The sequence below is a fragment of the Puma concolor genome, chromosome B2 (assembly GCF_028749965.1).
Source record: "Puma concolor isolate L17-30 chromosome B2, mPumCon1.1.hap2, whole genome shotgun sequence".
Taxonomy (NCBI): domain Eukaryota; kingdom Metazoa; phylum Chordata; class Mammalia; order Carnivora; family Felidae; genus Puma; species Puma concolor.
Genome location: NC_141671.1, coordinates 109332253 through 109356021, shown reverse-complemented (window position 1 = coordinate 109356021; position 23769 = coordinate 109332253). Strand labels below are relative to the sequence as shown.

At 36.8% G+C, this 23769-nt stretch overlaps 1 protein-coding gene and 1 long non-coding RNA gene across 2 annotated transcripts in view; both read left to right on the top strand.

Annotated features, from left to right (window-relative positions):
* The window catches only part of MAN1A1 (mannosidase alpha class 1A member 1), a 173066-nt gene that overhangs the window by 102651 nt on the left and 46646 nt on the right, over window positions 1–23769 (top strand). The gene's annotated exons all lie outside the window — the stretch shown is intronic.
* Window positions 9123–23755, top strand: LOC147581179 (uncharacterized). Its single transcript, XR_015251508.1, has 3 exons — window positions 9123–14757; window positions 14982–17790; window positions 19173–23755. It is a non-coding gene; the product is annotated as an uncharacterized LOC147581179 (long non-coding RNA).

The window sequence follows — 23769 nt, the reverse complement described above, 5'->3', positions numbered from 1 at the left end:
CCTTTAGAGGTCCGACAGCTCTCTCTGCCACCTTGAAGGTCATAGCATACACTGCAGGGACTCAAAGCAAGAGTGGGTGTGTGCTTGGCCTGGAGGCAGTATGGTGTTTGTTTGGAGGTCTGTGAGTTTTTTATTTGGCTCATGTAGATCACCTATAATAGGCTTCTATATCTTTGGACTTTGTATTTATAGAAAATACTGACCTAGAAACGACTCTGCCACCTGAAATAAGACCTGGTTATGAAAACACTTTGCACATTTAACACTTTTTTTTTCCTACTTACCCTCTGAGAAAAAAATGATATAAGCATAATAATACACTGAGTTAAGTGGTTATCAGGAGACCTGGTTCCAGGTATTTTACAGCCACTCTGAGCGTCTTTCCAGCAATCATTTCAGCTCCCCAGGATTATTTGTAAACTGGAAGTTAGGCCACTTCAGTAGTTGCTTCGTGCACCTTTTCAGGTTTATAGGCCATTTGGAAATTCTGATGGAACATGGCCCTCTCCTCATAAAATGCACATTCCTGACTACACATATTTTTACACAATTTCCAAAAGCTAACAGCACCATCGGAGCCCACCTAGAACCTAAGAACCCTAAGTTTAAAATACTGACGTGAATGATCTCTCCAACTTCTACTCTAAGATTCTGCGGAACTAATTTGCATTGTTTCCTGGAAGGTAATTAAATAAGGCCCTGCTGAAACTAGCAGAGAGAGGTGTGCACCTCCATCATTGCCAAAGTTCAGTCAATTATTGTAAGGTGCTCATATCATTCAGTTAGTTCTAGCCTCTCTCAAAATAAGCATAAGAAATTAGATTCTTTTCAAGCATATTTAATTTTACTTAGTGTTTGCTTCCAACAGCCAAGAGGCTTTTTCCTTAGTTAAAACTATCCTTCGTGTATAGTGGAGGTAGTTTTCAGTACACAAAGGAATACTTCTAAAAACTTAAAAACTGAGGAATCCTCTATTATCCTCTATTGTCTATACCTCTTGAAAATTCATCAACTGGGGCATGGAGTTTTTTATAAAAGCTTATTTTGAATGTATAGTATTTTACATTAGAATTTTTTAATTTCAAAGATTACAGGAAAATTATATATGTTAAAAACTAATGTGTCATTTTATTGTATTCTCTAATGTTTTCCCGTAAAACTAGAGGAAATTAGGTGACCACTCAAGAGCTGATGGGAACACTTTTAATTTCTTCCTGGGCAATTTGTATGAAATTTTTTATTATACATTTTTTCCATTCTCAGTCCCATTTACTAAATAGCACTGACTTGCCCAAATTCACAAAATAAGCCATGGCAGAATTAATAGTGATATCAATCCACTGAAATTCCTCATATCCCTTTGCGTAATCAAGTATACTCATAGAATTAATTCTCCGTCCAGCTGTGAGGCTTGTTTATTACCTTAAAGAATATCCTCTAGGAAAAGAAGCCAGAGTTTCATATTTATCTGTAATAAGTGCCTTTCAGGATGTGCTGTTCATGTCAACCTGTGTATATGTGCTGTTTCCTCTGAGTATCTGTATTTTTACAGTATGTGCCAGAGGATAAGGGACAGCTGGCATGGAGCTTCTTTTCTAGTTTTTTGACGGCTGTCACCAGTAAAATTTTCAAAGGAGAGGGGAAAAATATGTCTGGCAAAAACATATTTTCTTAATTATCTTCTCAGAATAAGGGAGTGTCTGTGGAATGATTCCTACAAGAAAAAAAGTGCTTGAGGGTGCTTTTTAGAATACAGTAGCTACATACTCACTGTTAACTGGCTTTGAAAATTTTGGCAATAATTACGATGGGAGAGGTATAGAATATTCTGTCTGTAATATCATAGTTCTCTTGCTTCTCAATTTTAAAAATAGGGATGCTGCTCTTTGCCAACACCTATATGCTAACAAAAAATGTGAACTTATTGGTGTTATCTATTCACATCCCTCTAGTATTCAGATTATTGCCTGAAGATAATTGGTTTCTTTACCTTTCTGTTGTAAGAAATAAGCATTTATTTTAGTCCCTGCTGTGATAAAGTTTCTGTACTGGGTCCTGGGAAGATTTTCTGTTTCTCTTCACTTTATTTAAAAAGACAACCGACATGATCTTTCCCTCAGGGTATTCACGGCCTGGTTGGTAAAGCAGAATATATTTTTTATATGTTACTATATTATACACTCACTCAAGTAACTGATGAATGTAAACTGGTCTGTGCCAAGGAGAGATAATAAGTACTCACCGAGTTGAATTTAAAGCAAGCAGTGGTTTGAATTGAGGAGGTTTATGCATTTGTAGCCAAAACACCAATAAGCCAAATTGGTTTTCAGCATTTGTGCAAACTGAGAATAGCAGCGAATCTAAATAATTTACTCATGTTCCACATTAGGAATTCTGTCCCAAAAATCTGTTCAGAAAAAATAGATATATAATTATCTCTTTTGCTACATCTGTAATAATTCTTAATTCAAGAGCTGCTATATTATCTTGTAAGTTAATCGGAATTGTGATTTAATAGCAAGCGGTAATTTGAACAGATACCTGGGTGTCATACACAGGACCTGATTCGACTAACATACCAGCTTCACCAATACAATAGCAGAATGAAGATGTGTGTATTATATAACACCTCTGCTAAAAGGAAAGCATGGCCTTTTTAGTAGATTAGATTTTAGGTAGAACTCAATTTCTCTAATGTGCAAATGTCAAAATTTGATGTCTGATCTTATTACTGTGAACAGGAGGCCCTATGCATTCTTTTTTTTCCACCCTACAAAAGAAAAATCACCTCTGTGGTTTGTAAAATCAAGCATTTCACTATTTCCATATTTCTAGGTGTAATTCAAGCCTAGATAGAGTAAACTTACTAGATTTGGAGTTTTCTCCAGTGTGTTCTTAATTTAAAATAATATAGTTAATGTTCCCATTACTCATTTCTATCACAGGGCCTACAATCTGGGCATTCCTAATAATTATTCTGTCTTTCTTGATAAATGAGTTAGTTTTAGCTATATACTATTTTATCACTTGTTTCTCTTTGTGGATTTTTCCAAACTGACACTTGCCTGGTGGTTATATTAGGTTAGTGGAACTGTCTATAGCGTGTGCTTTTGTGGCGCACATCAAGGGATGTGCTGGGAAGTGACTGATCTCCGTTCCAGCTCTCGTTAGTCAGCAAGGTGATGAATGAGCACAATTCCTTCACCTATTCTTATTTCCTGCTTTGTAAAACCTTATTTACTCACTGCTCTAATTATGCAACACAACAGCATATTGTATCATTAGTTACGTTGCAATTTGTATTATTATTATAATTAAATTGCAAATTGCTTTACTTTAACTGAAATGGGGCCTTAATTAAGAATGCTACATAGCTTAAGGTTTTCTAATAGTGAAAGATTATCCTGTGTGAAGCATGTACTATAGTAACAAAAGGCAGTAGCCCCCTTATTGGGTTTTACTTTGGGGTGTAAATGCTTAAGTATTATTGTAGCTGGTTTCAGTAGACACAAACTATGAAAGACCATCTAATTAAGCTAAATATTTTTAAAAATATTTTCCATATATCTCCCTGTGTTTTATTTGAGAGTTGAAATATAAATGTTCATATTATTAAACTTATTAAATTTTAAGATGAAGCAAATACAATCTTAGACTTTAAGTCACAAGAATAATATTTTAAAAATCAAGAGACAAATTTTTTGAACATGAACAGATCAGACTTATTTAATGATTCTCTAATATTCTGATGCAAAATGCTGAAAAAGGTTCTGTAGCAGTGATACAACCTGAGTGTAAAATCAGTGTTGTGTCTTATCTTTATCTTTTATTTATATATTTTGTGGATCTGCTAAAAATTCAAAGTTCAAGCAACCCTAGAAAAGAAGGAAGTTCCACTTTTTCCAAGCATCTTAAGCTAACCTACTCTGTTTTTATTTTTCCTGATTGAATGTTTTAATAATAACTATATTTTAAGGTTTTCATACTGACATGCACAAAGTTATCAATGTCAGACATTAGAATATCAGTACCATAGTTAAAGCTGCTGTTTATGAACATTGTCAATATAGCTCTTGGCCTTGGATAAGTCACTAAACTGAGTTACCTTCTCATAAAGTAAAATAATAATAGTAATTTTACTTATCCTAATGACCACATAAAGTTTTTTGTGGAAATCTAATGGTTTAATTATAAAATATCATTTCGAAGTGGTGTGAAATAAATGTAAATTGAAATTATTATTAATTTTTGTTCTTCTCAATTTTCATTATAAAATTATGTGGTGTGTATAGTATTTTATATTATAGAAAATAGCACATAACTAAAACTAATTTGGTCTTGATACTTCTTTTATAGCAGTTTTTAAGTTTTTAAGCTACTCAGTGCTTATAACCCATTCTCAAGTTTCATTTTTGAGGTCAGGAAGAGAGATGGTATTTGTAGAACCAGCTGGAAATATAGAGAGAATGTCTCCATGTAGTACATGTAGGATTGTGCTGGTTCCATACTCAAATATTTGTTATTTTTTAGAATATTTTGGAAATCAGCCTATAGGTTCCAATCTCAGTTTCCTCTCTAAAATTATATTTATTGGTGAATTATCTCCTCTAGAAATAAGAACTGCTCCATCCATAAGATTTAAGAAGTGTGTGAGGCAATAAAAGGCAATGGTCTTTTCCCATGTCCCACATATTAGATAGTGTTTAATTAATATGGCATAAACCTGGTCCATAAGAAGGTATGTGCACTCTTGCTGTAAATATCTGTAGAGCCCTCCTTCCTAGTTCTTAGGCTGTCTCACTTCTACTGAGGGTCTGACTGCTATGGTTACTTTCTGTCAGTGATTCTCAACCTTTCCAGTGCTTTAGAATAACTAGGGCATTTAAACATACATATTTTTTGCTGCCTCCCTGTCCCCAGGTCTGTTTCATTTGGCTTGGAGTATGGTCTTGGCATTTTTCAAATCTCCTCAGCTATTCCAATGTTCACCTGGGGTTGAAAATCACTGCATTAAGTCTAGTGTTTATATGCTGAGAATAGCTTCATTTCTCTTCTCAATTACCTTTGAAAACATTTCCCTGCCCAATTGATGGTCAGTATAACTTTTGAAATATAGAAATATTAGAAAATTGGTATGAAAATACCCAGCTTTAATAGAATAGTAGTTCTCAAATTTTAGAGTGTATAAGAATTGCCTGGAGAGTTTGTTAAAAACAAATATTGTTGGCTGCCCCCTAAGAGTTTCTGACTGGACAGGTTTTTGGTAGGTCTCAATAATTTGCATTTCTACCCAGATCCAGCTGACGCAGAGGCTGATGCTACCAATGCTGCTGATGCTCAAGGACCATACTTTGAGAACCATCGTAATATAAGAAATGAGCCATAAGAGCTAGTTAGTTTCTTAAATCTCAGAGCTGCTCAGTGAAGCCCCCAACTCCAAACATCCTTGAGGGGTGAGGAGTGGCGGAGGAGAGGGGAGGGAGGATTCTGTTTCTATGACTAGTTTATTTTGTTAATAATTACCCAACTCTTTCAATTAATTCTAAGCAGTTTATTGCCTCTTCTGGAAAGCACTGATTCCAGACATTAATTACCCCCAAAAAAAGTTTACATGTTTTTTCCCTTGCACTATTATTTTTTTTTTAATTCAGTAAGACTAGAAAGCAAATGTTGGTCCATTTTAGCATAGAGGGGAACAAAAAACATTTTCAATGAAGGACTTCGGGGTAACATAGAAAGGAGAGCCATTTGTGTAAAAGCCATTCCTATGGCTCAGGCAAAGCAACTTTATTTTAAGCAGCTGGTGACCTGGTCCTATACCTGAGGGCATTCCAGAGCCCAAGAAGCTATGATCATCCTCCCATCAGAAGAGGAGGAGGGAACCCAGGCTTCTTCTGGATCATTTAATTCTCTTGCCAAGCGTCAGATCACTATATCTGTGCCAAGCACTCCATAGCTTGACCAAACTAAAGGCATTTATTTATTGAAAGTGGAAAATAAGGATAGCAACACTTAATTTAAAGGTACTTTGTGTATATCCTACTTTATTGGGACGTAAGGGACAAGAAATTCTGAATAAAGGATGCTTTGCTATTCCTTAGTCATGCGTTGTGAGGCAGTAAGAATTTCAAGAACCTAATGGTGTCTGAACTGTTCCATTTCTTCCCACTCCTCTGGCCACAATTGAAGTTAATACCCAGGTAAATGAGGTTTTCAGTGTCTTTTATTCCCTGGAGGAAGGAGCAGACCATATCTGTCTTTGCACACAGCCTCTAACAGTCCTCATTACTTCTCTACACCACCCCACCCTCTTGCTTCATGAATTCCCATCTGCCACAGACCACTTCTGCTGCGCTTCGGTGGGGCAGTGGCAGAAAGTTGACATGTGAATGGAGTAAACTGGCTGATGTTTTATTCAACCATGGATTAGATGCTGAAAAAATGTGTGGGTTTTTTTTTTTCTATATTTCCTGAAGTGCTCACACTTAAAGCTAAATTACAGCATATGAGTAATTAAAGTGCAAAAATTTATCAAAGGTGATGTGTAGGCAATTGAGAGACAATCTACCCCAAGAGGGCTGCTTAAATCCCTTAAAAATGGCTTGTGGTATGTGGGAAGGCTGGTAAGAGGCCTTCCTCACTATTCAGTTCTTGGCAGATAGATCCTTGGTACAAAATGCATGGAACTGGATTGTTAAATATGACCACTACTTTCCCCCACAGCATCCCACTGTTGAAGCAGTTAACTCCCCAGGACAATTTTAAGGACAATTATAGTTATTTGAATGCAACAAACTCAAAGTGGCTTTCATCTCAAGTTTTTCAAATGCTCAGAACTAGTATTTTAGGGATTCAGCTTTGTTCACTGTATTCACACAATTGGTGGCAAATCAGACTTGGCAATTGGAAATGTATTCTGTGTACAGGACTTAAATTAGGAACAAGTCAGAACACATAATTCATACAGTGCCTTTACAGGTCAGCAGTGGAATAATCTTTTCAAGGAGCCTACTATCCCAGATTTTTAATGAAGCAGCAATCAATTTTCCTGTGATTAATCTCAAGACCAGGCTCATGTTTTTAGTGTGGGGCAAACCTTTCAAATATCTAATTAATAAAGTTTAATTTAAAAGTTTATGAAATTGTTTGATTAGATGTTTGGAAATCAGCCTAGGTATCAAAGCAATTTCTCAGCCCTTATTATTGTTAATCATTGTAAATATTCAACCAACTATATTGAATCTTTGGGAATTGGAAGGTCAATATAAAATATTTATACTACAGCCAATAATTTTTAAAAGCCTTACACTCTCAGTGGGTATATTAACCACTCCATGTTTTCTGCTCGTGCAGTAGTGGTTGTAGTTGATCTGTTCTAAAAAGTAGGATGAACAGGAATTGATTGCTGTCTCTTTTATTAACTGGAAAAAGAAAAGTGATGGAGCAATAATAAGAATTAATTGTAATTTACTAATGTGGAAATTAATGTGCAGCTGGGCATGAGTACAAGCAATGCAATTTGGTGATTTAGCAATCATGACAAATTATCTTCATCTGTAAGGTAGAGAGTTGCTAGCATTTCTTTATTTGATTTTTAGTAACAGACCTAGTTTTAGGAAGACCTTATATGAAGGCTCATATTGCCCTTTTATCCTGGAAATGTCAGTTGGAGTTTAGCATTATTAATTAGGTCTCACTTTCCCTCTTTGTCATGTCATGCTATAGTTTTTATGGAACATTTGTACAAAACAGTGATTACTGGTAATTGACCTGCATATGTTGAATAATCTTAAGATGCTACTGAGGGTTTAATGTACCTTGTAAATTGAGAGGCTTCCAATTAAGTTGAGTTCTTAAGATAATCACTTTCAAAACTAATCAAGTAATAGGACATTAGTAAAGCTCTTATTGACTTAATTGTGACAAATTAATAAACAGACCCAGTGCAATTACTATAATGGTTCTGTCAGTGAGCAGTTTTCCAAAACTTAAGTGTAAATCTATTCTACCCCCTGGAAGTACAATAAAAGTTACATAAACCATTTTAAGGTGGATATCATTTCTAATAGCTGTGTGTGAGTACAGTGTAGTGTTGTGTCACTTCCTTTTTAAATATGACTGCATTTATTGCAGAGGCCAGTGAATCTGCTTGCTAAACCCTTAAAGCATATGATTTTATAAGAGATCTTCTGTATGCCTTGAACAAAATGATTACACACTCTTGGGTTCTCCCATCTTTAGTTTTCTATGCCTGTGCCCTTGGGGTTGGTGCCCTCTCTCCTTGGAGAGCCATAGAATGTCCTGTCCTAATCTCAGTCCCCAAGAGCTGTCAGCATAGTGCCTTTTTATACCTAGTTGGCACTCTGCAAATGGACTTTGGGAAATAAATGAATTATGAATTACAGATTTGCCATAATTTTTTAATATCTGACAGTGCCAATTTCTATGACTTTGCTGATTGCATTTAAGAAAATGACATCAGAAAGAACGGGAATAGAAGTCCTGCTTCCACTAATTTAAGAATAGTATGACAAATGTAAATATTTCTCCAAGAGCACCAAACTATGTGTTTAAAATGCTGCATTTTACTGAATATGACTCTATTAAAAAATAACATGATCACATATCTTCTTTCTCCAAGCTTTGATTTTCTCATTTGTTAAAGTAGAATTAATAAATTGTATCAGTTTTCCTGAGATGATGTTTATGACAGAATGCAGAAATTCAAGAAGTCAGGCGTCTTTTAGATCCATAAGTGTGGATCACTATGGAATTTCAGGATCCTGAAATCATCATGGTAGACATCCATACCACCCATCCATACTACCTGTGTTTAAGTTAGACCTTAGCACAGAAGAATGGACTTTCATGTAAAGAAGTGTGTGCAGGGGTGCCTGGGTGGCTCAGTCGGTTGAGCATCTGACTTCAGCTTGGGTCATGATCTCACAATTTGTGGGTTCAAGCCTCGCATCAGGCTCTGTGCTGACCACTTGCTCAGAGCCTACAGCCTGCTTCAGATTCTGTGTCTCCCTCTCTCTCTCTGCCCCTCCCCTGCTCATGCTCTGTCTCTCTGTGTCTCTTAAAAATAAATAAATGTTAAGAAAATTAAAAAAAAAAAAGAAGTGTGTGCATACGTGCATGTGTGTATAATAGGTATACACACATTTGTAATTCTAACATGACTGTCGTGTTCAGTTTGTAACTCATGGTCTTCCTCAAACAAGGGAAGCATTGTAGAGACCTCATAGTAATTGTCATTATCTGGAACAGCAAAGGGAAGTCAAGTACCCAATTTAACTACATGGCTGAAGAAGGATTGTTTTTAAATTATTGTAATAACCTAAAATAAGGATTGCAGTAAGGACTAAAATTGCGGTGATTTCATTAATTGTGAGGCATTAAAATAGTGGTTCCGGAACTTAATAGGAAAAAATTCATGTTAACATCGTATAAATGCAGCACTTTTAACCATTTGTTTACATGCAATTACTGTAGCTAATCACATGATGGAATTTGCAGCCCACTATTATATCAGCACCATAAGCCCATGGTTTTTAAGCTTTTTTGCCCTCTTATCAATGAGATATTTTTGAGCACTCACCCAGAACATGTACTCTTATTTGTAAATTATGTATATATGGACCGCTGTATTAATATGTCCTATACATTTGCAAACACTCAAAAAGTAGAATTGTAAAGGATAAGAAATAGATGAGGAAATAAAGTATTTTAGTAAGAAATGAGTGTTGGGGCACCTGGGTGGCTCAGTCGGTTAAGCATTCAACTCTTGATTTTGGCTCAGGTCGTGATCTCACGGATTCATGAGTTCAAGCCTCACCACACTAACTCCATTAGGCTATACACTGACAGCTTGAAGCCTGCTGGGGATTCCCTGTCTCCCTCTGTCTATCCCTCACCTGCTCACACTCATTGGCGCACTCACACATGCGTACCCTGCCTCAAATATAAATAAACATTTTTCTAAAAAGGAGTACATGAATGATCATTTTGGACAGTGTAGTGTGATTTTATTTTTCATTTCAGTTTAAGGCTTATGATACAGTGAGTGTTTCAAAGGTCCCATTCTGTTTTCCTTATTTCAAAATTTGGTTTTACCTCTGTCCAGAAGGAAAAGGTAGCAAAGTTGTATTGGTGAGAGAAGTGTGGCACTGGCTGACTTTCCTAAAACATGATGTTTGCATTAAATCCCATCCTTTGGTTATGCAAAGAATATTCTTGTAATTGTGCCAGGAAGTGTCAGTCTTTCCTGATATCATCCTTTGTTCTTGCAAAGTAAAAGAAACAAAAACCTCTGGAACTCTTCCTTTAGAAGATTTTAAAGCAGAATAGAAACTTCCATTCTTAAGTTTGATACAAATATGAGTTGTGAGGTAAGCCACTTTCAGAAATATTTTCAGGAATGTCCAATTTCAAAATAATCTTTCCTTAGAGTTCTTTTCAAATTCAGAGTTGATCCATGTTAACTTGTTACTTTTATTTTCAAGTTGTAGAAAAAGTGTGTTGTTTTCTTCCTGTTTCTTCTTCTTTTTCTTGTAGTCCTTCTCTTTCTCCTGCTCCTCCTCCTTCTCCTCCTTGGCTTCTTTAAATCATCTCATAGGTAGCATACTACTGACAGGTAGTATGTCCCAGTAAACATCAGCAAATAAAGACCATTTTCTTTTTCTGAAAGGTCAACTCTTGATTAAATTCTTTGCTTCAAGATAATCATAAAATCTCTGTTTGTTGCAAAATATTTTCGTGGTCACTCCCCATCTCTTTACGAAGTATTGTAATAGAATTACTCTGCTGTGTAAGGTCTTGGATGTTAAAATTAACTGCATCAGTGACATTCTATAGCTCATAAACCATAATACATCAGAAGTCACTGACTGCTGTAAAACAAGTGAGGTACCCTGCTGACCTCTTCTCACTGTGTAGTCTGCAGAATCATCACGGGGCTATCTTGTATGGAGCTTTTTACAAGAAGCACCAAGGGAGGGGAGCAGTGAATATCTGAATATTTAATTTGATAAAGCTTTTTTTTTTTTCCTTTCAGATAAAAAATTTAGAAATAGCAGCTTTGATAGTTTCTTCCTGCACTCTAATTAAGAGTCTTGCATTCTGCTTCAAAGGCTGCTGCCATAAACAATAAATATCTGAATGTCATTTACCTTTGTCAAGCCCAGACCAGTGTCTTATCGTTTGGCAGTTTATAATGGGCATATTGTCTCATTATATTAAGTGGACTTTGATCCTGTGTAGGTTACTCTTGAGAATATTTTTTAAATTGGTTTCAAGGGAAGTTCTAAATTACTTTTAACCAGCTCTAAATATTATAAGGGTAAATAATCCTGTGGCACATTCTCCTTTATTTGTATTAATTGTCTCCACTTTAAAGTGGGTCAGCTGTGGAAGTGTGCCTGAAAAGATTGTTAATTATATCAAGAACTTTTCTAAGGTGAGTTATTGGTCTTAATATGAAATAGGTCAGAAAGTGCTTGAAGACATTAATATTTAATATTGATTGAGTAAGCAATAAAATGGCTGAGGGTACCAGTCTGCACTGGAAGAGTCATATTTTTAAATGGACGGCATATTTGGTGCTAATATCCAAAACTTTTGTTAGATTCAAAAGGTTTCAGATTACAGAATTTGCTAATTTGAGTTTCTGAGGCCCATGACCAAGAGAGTAATGATTTCATATTTATAGTTGAAAAAGAAGTTTCAAAAACTGGGATCTGTAGGGTAAGTAGAAGCTCTATATAGAATAACCTATAAAAATAATAAATTTGTGTTTTGAGTTTTTCTGAAGACAGTAAAACCTAGGTCTCTTCAAACAAAAGGTGCTACAAAATATATTTATTATTGTGTTCATCCTGAGGAAAAGAGTGTAAAGGGGAGGAAAAGGGAAGCAAGAGGAATTATGCGTGTACAAGCTGTAGGTAGACAGACAAGCAAATATCAATGCCTTATGCTTCTGCCATTCTCTATAGTCTACAGAGGAATTCCAAATATAGGTATGTTTTAAAGTTTTGTTAATTTGATTTAATCTAGTCTGGCGCAGATATAAATATCCAATTCTGTAATTTGAATTTCCTTTTGAAATCATTTGGAGCTATTTGAACTAAAGAAAACTTTTATGCTCTGACATAAAAACATCTCGGTATTCTGTTATTAAGTCCTAAATTTGTACCTGAATCACTGGAATCCCATTCTTTCCCCTTTCCTTAAAAAAGAGTCTTCAGGGGCGCCTGGGTGGCTCGGTTGGTTAAATATCCAACTTCGGCTCAGGTCATGATCTCATGACTTCTGAGTTCCAGCCCCACATCGGGCTCTGTGCTGACAGCTCAGAGCCTGGAGCCTGCTTTGCATTCTGTGTTTCCCTCTCTCTCTCTGCCTCTCCCTCACTCATGCTCCGTCTCTGTCTCTGAAAAATAAATGAACATTAAAAAAAAAAATTTTTTTTAAAGAGTCTTCAGTGGTAGCACTTGTATTCTTGAACGTACCCCCTTGTCCTTCTCCCAGGACCTTCTTTCCTGGGCCCCTTCCCCTCTCCGGCCCTTCCATCCTTTTACTTTTTTGCTGATACTTCATCCATAATGTTTCCCTTCTTTATTTATTTCTGGGCCTTCTCTTCCTTCTTCCACTCGGGCCCTCACCATCACTTATTTCAACCATTGCAATAACTTTTAACATTGTCTTGCCACCAGTTTCCCAAGACATCTTCCAAAGTTCCACACTGTTGGAATGTTTTTAAAATGGAAATTTTAGGGACGCCTGGGTGGCTCAGTCGGTTAAGCGGCCGACTTCAGCTCAGGTCATGATTTCGCAGTCCACGAGTTCGAGCCCTGCGTCGGGCTCTGTGCTGACCGCTCAGAGCCTGGAGCCTGTTTCAGATTCTGTGTCTCCCTCTTTCTGACCCTCCCCCGTTCATGCTCTGTCTCTCTCTGTCTCAAAAATAAATAAATGTTAAATAAATAAATAAATAAATAAATAAATAAATAAATAAATAAATAAAATGGAAATGTTATCATGTCACTTCCTTGTGTCTTCTTCTTTAGTGGTTATTCATTACCTTAAGTATAAAATCAAAATTAGCCAAAAAGATGCTCTATGATCTATATTTCTGTTGTACAAGCTGTAGAATTTCTCAACTGTGTCATGACTATTCTTTCCTCTGTGTATTTACATTATCTCTGTCTGGAACAAGTTTCCCTTTGTCCCTTCCCCTTTAAGACATGGCAGGGACAGCACCACTTGCAGGAAGCTTTCCTCATTGCTCCCTGCATCTGTGGGACTGTCCTAGTGTTGCCCAGCACCCCACGCTGCCCTGATGGAATAGCCTTACTTGTCTCTGTCATCCCAGGCTGGGAATGCTCTTGTGGTGACAGGTGAGTGGCAAGTGTCCAGGTCCTTCTTCGGGGCACAGATGAAGAGTTCCAAAAGATGCTGGGAAACATAATTACCTTTAGGCAAGCAGTAAAGAGTGCAGCTATAAGCAAAACAAGGGTGCTAGAGACACCCAGTTTGGTGTGAGCCTGACTACATGACACAGACAGTTCACATGGGGAGTAGCTGTTTTCGTCTCTGCCTTCTAGTCTTCACTGTCTGCACGGAGGTAGGTGTAGGTATATATGAGTGGATCAACAATTGAGGCTAACTCTGTTGTCTTTTTCAAACCCTTTGCATGCAGATACATCCAGAGTCCCCCTAGATTTTAAAAGGCAGTAGCCACCCTTAATCCAGATCTGGAGCCCAGCCTTCACTACAGAATTTAATCCCTATATCCTACTGAGTGCCAGATAGTTCCTCAGCTAATCTGTCAAAAGTTGTCTGCAGTATTTTAATCCCCAAAGGAGTTCCCCTTCCAGACCTCTTGTTCTACCAATAAACTCATTCCAAACATCCTGAAGTCTTTAAATACTTATCCCTGATGGCTAGTCTGTCATCAAATCATGTTTACTTCATTTCCATAGTATTATTGACACCTCTTACAACCAAGTTTCTTTCCCATTCTCTTCATCACCCAGTTCTAGGCCCCCAATGGTTCCATTCTGAGATAGAACAGTAGCTTTGGAAAAAGCCTCCCTGCAGACAATTTCTCTTCCAACTTGACTGTATTCATATGTGTATGAATATGTGATATATATGTGAGGTATATGATATATGTGATATATATGTCATATATATATGATATATATCACAAATAGGTGAGATAGATATATATCTATTACAACTAGAGTCATCTCCTCAAAATATATTATCCTTCTGCTCTTCACACATTCTCCCTTAATCTAGAATCTTTAATAGCTTCCCCAAAGCTGTAGTGTTTTTCTTCAAACAGGCACTGTGCTCTCAAACCCCCACATTCATGCATATATAGCCCCTTGTCCTAAGCAGACCCTTTAACCACCAAAAAATTCTGCTATCTTCAAAGGTCCAATTGTGTCACCTGTTCTCAAGGATTTCTTCAATTTCTTTCTCTCTGCCTTGTCCCTTCCCCACCCTAGGCAAGTTTAATGACCTTCCTTTTCTTGTTCTCTTAACACTTTGTTTCCTATTGCAGATAAAAGCTATTTCATTGAGTTGTGGGACTTCAAAAAATTCTGCATAACTGTGTTGAATGCATGGAGATGAAAGCTTCTGGGTGAATTAAAAAAAATAGTATCAATTATTTTTCCACTACAACAAAAAACAATGCATTCAGGTACAAGTGGAAATAGGATCTTTTTGGTAAATCTCTATTCTGTAAATAAGGCATTAATTATTTTTTTTCAACGTTTATTTATTTTTGGGACGGAGAGAGACAGAGCATGAACAGGGGAGGGGCAGAGAGAGAGGGAGACACAGAATCGGAAACAAGCTCCAGGCTCTGAGCCATCAGCCCAGAGCCCGACGCGGGGCTCGAACTCACGGACCGCGAGATCGTGACCTGGCTGAAGTCGGACGCTCAACCGACTGCGCCACCCAGGCGCCCCAAGGCATTAATTATTTAGTGAAAATAATGAGGCATCCTTTTACAAATTGGTATTTCACCATTTGCTGTTTTTCTGTTTTACTTAGCTAGATAAGAGACTAAGGCTTTCCCATTATCTCAACCTTAAAAACTGGTGTACCAAGTCCCATTATTTATCTAAATACTGTTTAGATTCTCTTCTTCTGGCATGATAAAAAAAAAACAAGACTTCCAAATATATGAATCATAAGAAAGATTTAAATTAGAGGCACCTAGGTGGCTCAGTGGTTAAGCATCAGTCTTTGGCTCAAGTCATCATGTCTCACAGTTTGTGAGTTCGAGCCCCACATCAGGCTCCACGCTGATGGTGCAAAGTCTGCTTGGGATTCTCTCTCCCTCCTTCTCTCACTGCCACCTCCATGCTTGCTCTCTCTTAAAATAAAGAAATTAAAAAAAAAATATTTAAATTATATCTGGATACTTTAAGGAGTGAAAGAAGAATGGAATGAAAGAGGATGTTTTGTTCAGGTAGGCTTATTTTCAAAGTGGAGATACCACTTTGGAACAACATCCTTCACAATTTTCTAGTATGAAAGCATTGTAATTAGAGGATGAAGTGGAAAATAAGTCCTATTAAGAATGTATGCATGAGATCTTTAGTCCAGTGAGTCTGGAATGATAAAAGTGGAATATCACAGTGCACTGCGGCAAATATTCCCCATTAATCACTGACCTGTTGCCCAGAGAATGATCCAGAAATTCAGTTCTCTTGTCTTTGCCTTTTAAACTCTAGGTAGATCCCTTCATGTGAAAATCTTTCTAGACTCAGGAAGATAGTTCTAACACTCAGGGAACTTTACCCAGTCATAGTCTACTTCTCCAACATTTTGATAAGCGGTTTCAAGGGTTAATGACAGGGTAAAATAAGTTTCAGTAATGCTTTGGCAAGACAAGAAAGCAGCATGCTCACGTATAGAACAACATAGAATGGTATAATCAGCAGAAAGACCCTGTGGTCCAAGATACATTCTTGCCATTATTACCTGAGATCCAGTTTTATATTTTATATATAACTGTAGTTACAGTTATATAAAACTGGGGTGAGCACTGGACAGAGAAACTGCTCGGGGAAAGTAGTTGGGTGAATTAGACCAGTGTTCTGATTGCAACGGCTAAAGGAAACCTGCTCATTTATTAAAGGAACCTGTTCATTTATTCAGCAGACAGCAGACAAACATATACAGATTCTCTTCCTCATGATTTTCTTAGAAACATTTTCTCTAGCTTGGTTTATTGTGAGAGTACAGTATATAGTACATGTAACATGCAAAATATGTGTTAACCAATTGCTTATGTTATCGGTGAAGCTTCTAGTCAACAGCAGGTTAAGTTTTTGAGGAGTCAAAAGTTATATGAGGATTTTCAACTGTGTTGTGGAGGTCAGTGCTCCTAACCCCCATGTTGTTCAAGGGTCAGCTGTATATTAAAGAAAACCCTAAGTCAATATCACAATATCATGATATTATTAGTGTGACTTTTTTTTACCAAAGCTTTGGATTCATTGTAAACACATGAAACACCTGTAGGGTTAGAATGAAGTTAATCAGATTCTTTGCTCTTGCACTAAAGATAAAACTGTCTTCGATTAAGTTATCAAGGAATAAGTATGCTGGAGAAGAATCAATAAATAATTACCACAAAGCTGCATGACAGGAGTCTCTCCAAACTAGGTCACTTTCACAAGTCTGATAAGTTTAATATTCCAACGTTGTTCAACTTTCCACTGAATATGTTAAACTAAAAGCTAGAAAATCGAGCATGTTTTTCTAGTCTCCTTTTTCACTCCAATAGTTATTTTCACATATCTAGAAAAGGTTTGGTTTGCTAAGGATTTAAAAGTGTAGAGCAATGAATCCTATGGGTGTATATCTCAATAATGACAAGTTTTCTTATAATTCCAATAAATAAATTAATCTTTCTTAAATACTTTCAATAAATGTTAGTTTTTTCTGATTGTAGAATTTTAATCCAGTATAAACAATTCTCATTTTTAAAGAGACAACAACGAAATAAATTTTTGTGCTATCTTTTTCTTTCATCAAATTTATTGAGGCATAATTTACATGCAAAAATGCATAAATTTTGAAGGTAAATTTCAATGAATTTTGACAAACATACACCCATGTATCCAGCACTACAATCAAGATGTATAACACATCATCACCCACAAGACTTTCCATGTGACCCTTGCAGTCATTCACTCACCCCTGACCTGACCCCCAGGCAATCAATCCTGATATGTTGCTGTCACTATAAATAGGCTTGGCCCTTGCTAGAATTTTATACAAAGGGAATCATATCATATTTGCTTTTTTCTGCCTGGTTTCTTTCATACCACTGAGTAGTATTTCATTGTATGGATATACCATAGTTTTTCCATTCTCCTGTTTATGGACATTTGTGTTATTTCCAATTTTTGGTGATCATGAACAAAGCTGCTTTTGAAAGTTCACGAGCAAGTCTTTATGTGAACATTTTATGTATTAATTTGAAAGTTCATGAGCAAGTCTTTATGTGAGCATTTTATGTATTAATTTCTCTGAGGTAAGTACTTACAAGTAGAATTGTTGAGTCTCATCAACTTTTTTCCAGTCTTTCCAAGGGTGTTTTATACAGCCTCAGAAGATAAAGTGTCTAACATGTTTTCTTCTAGGGAAGTGGACAGTGTGGGTTTGTATTATTTTGTTTTGTTGCCGTCCAAGTTAATAAAGATAATATCCCCTTCTGGATCAAAAGTTGGGCACGTTTGTCAGCAGTTCCTTTAAAAGATTAAGGTTTCCCCCCAGAACTAGACCCACAAACGTATGGCCAACTCATCTTTGACAAAGCAGGAAAGAACATCCAATGGAAAAAAGACAGTCTCTTTAACAAATGGTGCTGGGAGAACTGGACAGCAACATGCAGAAGGTTGAAACTAGACCACTTTCTCACACCATTCACAAAAATAAACTCAAAATGGATAAAGGACCTGAATGTGAGACAGGAAACCATCAAAACCTTAGAGGAGAAAGCAGGAAAAGACCTCTCTGACCTCAGCCGTAGCAATCTCTTCCTCGACACATCCCCAAAGGCAAGGGAATTAAAAGCAAAAGTGAATTACTGGGACCTTATGAAGATAAAAAGCTTCTGCACAGCAAAGGAAACAACCAACAAAACTAAAAGGCAACCAACGGAATGGGAAAAGATATTTGCAAATGACATATCGGACAAAGGGCTAGTATCCAAAATCTATAAAGAGCTCACCAAACTCCACACCCGAAAAGCAAATAACCCAGTGAAGAAATGGGCAGAAAACATGAATAGACACTTCTCTAAAGAAGACATCCAGATGGCCAACAGGCATATGAAAAGATGTTCAGCGTCGCTCCTTATCAGGGAAATACAAATCAAAACCACACTCAGGTATCACCTCACGCCAGTCAGAGTGGCCAAAATGAACAAATCAGGAGACTATAGATGCTGGAGAGGATGTGGAGAAACGGGAACCCTCTTGCACTGTTGGTGGGAATGCAAATTGGTGCAGCCGCTCTGGAAAGCAGTGTGGAGGTTCCTCAGAAAATTAAAAATAGACCTACCCTATGACCCAGCAATAGCACTGCTAGGAATTTATCCAAGGGACACAGGAGTACTGATGCATAGGGGCACTTGTACCCCAATGTTCATAGCAGCACTCTCAACAATAGCCAAATTATGGAAAGAGCCTCAATGTCCATCAACTGATGAATGGATAAAGAAATTGTGGTTTATATACACAATGGAATACTACATGGCAATGAGAAAAAATGAAATATGGCCTTTTGTAGCAACGTGGATGGAACTGGAGAGTGTGATGCTAAGTGAAATAAGCCATACAGAGAAAGACAGATACCATATGGTTTCACTCTTATGTGGATCCTGAGAAACTTAACAGGAACCCATGGGGGAGGGGAAGGAAAAAAAAAAAAAAAGAGGTTAGAGTGGGAGAGAGCCAAAGCATAAGAGACTGTTGAGAACTGAGAACAAACTAAGGGTTGATGGGGGGTGGGAGGGAGGAGAGGGTGGGTGATGGGTATTGAGGAGGGCACCTTTTGGGATGAGCACTGGGTGTTGTATGGAAACCAATTTGACAATAAATTTCATATATAAATAAAATAAATTAAAAAAAAAAAAGATTAAGGTTTCCTAGACTGTAATGCAAACCAACTGCATGTGCAGTGTCTACCCAGGCCACCATTCCTCGTCCCTGTGTGAAAGGGGACAAGAGGAACTGATGCAAATATGGAGCTCATGCTGCCTGCTCTTCCTTTTTTTCTCCTTGTCTGTATTATTATATACATTTTTAAATTTTTTTTTATTTTGGTCTAGGTAACATACAGTATTAGTTTCAGATGTACAATGTAGTGTTACATATATGTGCATATATATAGGTATATATGCATATATATGTAATAGATTTAGGTATGTATATAGATATATAGATTTGCTCTAAGGATTGTAATCTACTTAGAATTTGTATTGCATTTCAGGTAAAATACAGAAATTTTTCAACAGTATCGTTCTTTTTGAAAAAAATGCAGATAGATATAGTTAGACAGACATAGATAGATAGATATATAGATAGACTGACTGACCTTACATTTACCTCCATAATTTGCCATTTCCAATGCCCTTAATTCCTTCTTCTAGATCTCAGTTTCCATTCACAATCATTCCCTTCAGCCTGAGTAGATTCTTCTAGTATTTCTTTTACTGCAGTTCAGCTAGCAACAAATGAACTCAGTCTTTTGCTTATCTGAAAATACCTATTTCCCTTTCCTCTTTGGAGTAAGGTTTCATCAGATATGGAATTTTTAGTTTTCAGCTTTTTTTACTGACGTTTTGAATATGTAATTCTTCTATGTTATGGCCTAGACTGTTTCTGTAAGAAGGCAGTCGTTGTGTTATTGCTGTTTCTGTGTAAATGATTTGTTCATTTTCTGCCTGCTTTCAAAATGTTTTCATTATCTTTGGCCAGCAGAAATTTGACTCTGATGTACCTAACAAGGAATAGTTTTCTTCGTATTTATCCTGGAATTTACTGAGTTTTTAAGATTAATACCTCCATGCTTTTCACAAAATTTGGGAAGTTTTCAGCTGTTGTTTCTTCAGATATTTTTTTCTTTTCTTCTTTCTCTCTTTCTAGGACTACAGTTACATTCTGTTGGACTTCTAAATGTTAGTCTACAGGACTCCAAAGCTCTGTTCATTTATATTTATCCTATTTTTGCTCTGTTCTTCAGATATGATCATTTTATTGATGTCTTCAAGTTTGCTGTTCCTTCTGCCCATCCTGTTGGCAAGTTTCCCTTTAATTTTTTTTTCAAGTTAAGTTTCGATTCTGTTTTGTTTTTGTGTGTGTGTTTGGTTTTTTTTTAATCCAGGTTAGTTAATATATAGTATAAAAATGATTTCAAGAATAGAATTAAGTGATTAATCACTTATATATAACACCCTGTGCTCATCCCAACAAGTGCCCTCCTTAATGTCCATCACCCATTTAGCCCATCCCCCCACTCACCTCCCCTCTATCAACCCCGAATTTGTTCTCTGTATTTAAGAGTCTCTTGTGGTTTGCTTCCCTCTCTGTTTTGATCTTATTTTTGCTTCCTTTCCCCTATGTTCATCTGTTTTGTTTCTTAAATTCCACATGAGTGAAATCATATGATATTTGTCTTTCTGTGACTGACATTTCACTTAGCATAATACACTCTAGTTCCATCTATGTTGTTGCAAATGGCAAGATTTCATCCTTTTTTTTAACGTGTTTTTTTTTTTTTTTTTTTTGAGAGAGAGAGAGACAGAGAGACAGAGCGTGAGCAGAGAGGGGCAGAGAAAGAGGGAGGCACATATTCTGAAGCAGGTTCCAGGCTCTGAGCTGTCAGCACAGAGCCCAACGCAGGGCTCGAACCCACCAGCTGCTAGATCATGATCCAAGCCAAAGTCGGTCAGACGCTTAACTGAGCCACCCAGGCACCCCCAGATTTCATTCTTTTTGATCACTGAGTAATATTTCATTGTCTGTATGTACATCTTCTTTATCCATTCATCAATCAATGGACATTTGGGCCCTTTCCATAACTTTGGCTATTGTTGATAGTGCTGCTATAAACATTGGGGTGCCTATGCCCCCTTCTAATCAGCCTTTTTGTATCCTTTGGATAAATACCTAGTAGTGCAGTTTCTGGGTTGTAGGCTAGTTCTATTTTTAATTTTTTGAGGAATCTCCAAGCTCATGTTTTCCAGAGTGGCTGCGCTAGTTTGCATTCTCACCAGCAGTACAAAAAGTGTTCCCCTTTCTCTGCATCCTCCCCAACATCTGTTGTTGCCTGAGTTGTTAATGTTAGCCATTATGACTGGTGTGAGGTGGTATCTCATTGTGTGGTTTTGATTTGTGTTTCCCTGATTATGAGTGATGTTGAGCATCTTTTCATGTGTCTGTTAGCCATCTGGATGTCTTCTTTGGAAAAGTATTTATTCATGTCTTTTTCCCATTTCTTCACTGGATTATTTGTTTTGGGATGTGGAGTTTGATAAGTTCTTTATAGATTTTGGATACGAAACCTTTATCTGATAATGTCATTTGCAAATATCTTCTCCCATTCCATCGTTGCCTTTTAGTTTTTCTTCACTATGCAGAAGCTTTTTATCTTGATAAGGTCCCAGTGGTTCATTTTTGCTTTTGTTTCCCTTGCTTCTGGAGACATGTCAAGTAAGAAGTTGCTATGGCCAAGGTCAAAAAGGATGGTTGCCTGTTCTCTCCTCTAGGATCTTGATGGTTTTATGTCTTATGTTTAGGTCTTTCATCCATTTTGAGTTTATTTTTGCGTGTGGTATAAGAAAGAGTCCAGGTTCACTCTTCCAGATTTCCCAGCACCATTTGCTGAAGATAGTCTTTTTTCCATTGGATGTTCTTTCCTGCTTTGTCAAAGATTAGTTGGCCCATGTTTGTGGGTCCATTTCTGGGTTCTCTATTCTATTCCATTGATTATGTGGCTGTTTTTGTGCCAGTACCATACTGTCTTGATGATTACAGCTTTGGAATATAGCTTGAAGTCCAGAATTGTGATGCCTCCAGCTTTGGTTTTCTTTTTCAACATTACTTTGACTATTTGGGGTCTCTTCTGGTTCCATACAAACTTTAGGATTGTTTGTTCTAGTTCTGTGAAGAATGCTAGTGTTGTTTTGATAGGGATTGCCTTTTCATTCTTTGAATGTATTTAAATAGTTGTTTTGAAGTCATGATAAATCCAGCATCTAGACCCACTCAGAGTCTGTTTCTGTTAACTGTCTGTCTTCTGGAGTATAGGTCACGTTTTCCTGTTTCTTTACATGTCCAGTAATTTTTGGCTAAATACTAGATATTGTGGATATGTTTACCAAAACCGGATGTGTTACATTCTTCTGAAAATTATTTTGTTGTTGTTGCTTAGCAAGCTGCTAACTCTCTTAGAGTCAAACCATAAACTCTGTCTCCCCTGCAGTGTGCAACAGCTGAAATTTCTGTTCAGTTTTTCAGTTTCAAGCTGTTTTTTTTGTTTTTTTTAATTTGGTCTCCTGGGGATCTTCTCTGTATCTGTGCAATTCAGCATTTGATCAAGGATTTGGGCAAAGTTTGTGGTAAGCCATCACCAAGCTCTGTCCTCTGATACGTGAAATCATTAAGCCTTTCGCCTTCTGCCTAGTTAGACATGTATACAGGAGTACCTGAGTCAGAAAACACAGTAGAACTCACAAGGTCCTTCTGGTTTCTGCCAGCTGTTTTCCTGTTGATCGACTGGTATCTTATTTAGTGGCCCTCCAGGGATTTGGGCAGAGATTATACTCAGATTTTTGGTCCTACCCCTTCCATGGCTCACAGATTTCTAGGACTACCCCCACTCTGCCTTCCTCCCCTCAGTAAATTGTCAGCTGCTCTGCCAACCTTTAACTCTGCCTCAAGTAAGATTGCAATTTTGTGAGATCAGGAAAAAAAGCACTCACTCAAGTTCTAACTCATTGCAGTTGCTGTCTTTCAGTGGTTAATACTCCTTTAGTTTATGCTTGATTTTGGTCACTCTCTAGTGCCTTTAAAACAGTTGTATTAGATAGATAGATAGATAGATAGATAGATAGATAGATAGATAGATAGATGACATATAAATAATATATTAAATACACACACACACAAAGAGAAGGGAGCAGCCAGATTATATATTGTAACTTACTGGAGTATTTGCCAGCCAATACCCTTCATCATTACTGGAAGCCAGAAGTCCCTCCACTTTTACAATAATGTTATAAAGAATTCTCCATGTTTTTAAGCACTGTCTTACAACATGATCTTTAATGGCTACATACTATTGGATCTTTTCAATGGTCTGTAAGTTTTCAACCTTTCTCTTGTTAGAGAGCCAAGTTCTTTTCAGTCTTATACTAGTATAAATAGTATTTGAATGAACAGGCCATGGATTTACTTGAGGATATAAATATTTATACCTGGGGATAAAATTATTAATATGTCTTTAGGGTAAATTTCTGGAGCTGAAATTTTTAAATTAGTGTGTGTGAATATTATTAATACTTCTGATGCATTTTGCCAAACTTCCCTACAGAATGCTTGTACCAGTTGTCAGTACCACCTAGGGAACAAGATTATTTATTTCCTTTCAAGTCACATAACTTTAAATATATTATGAGATTTTCTTTTTGCTAAGAGAGTTAGTTCTGATTTATCCTTTTTTTTTTTTAAATAACTG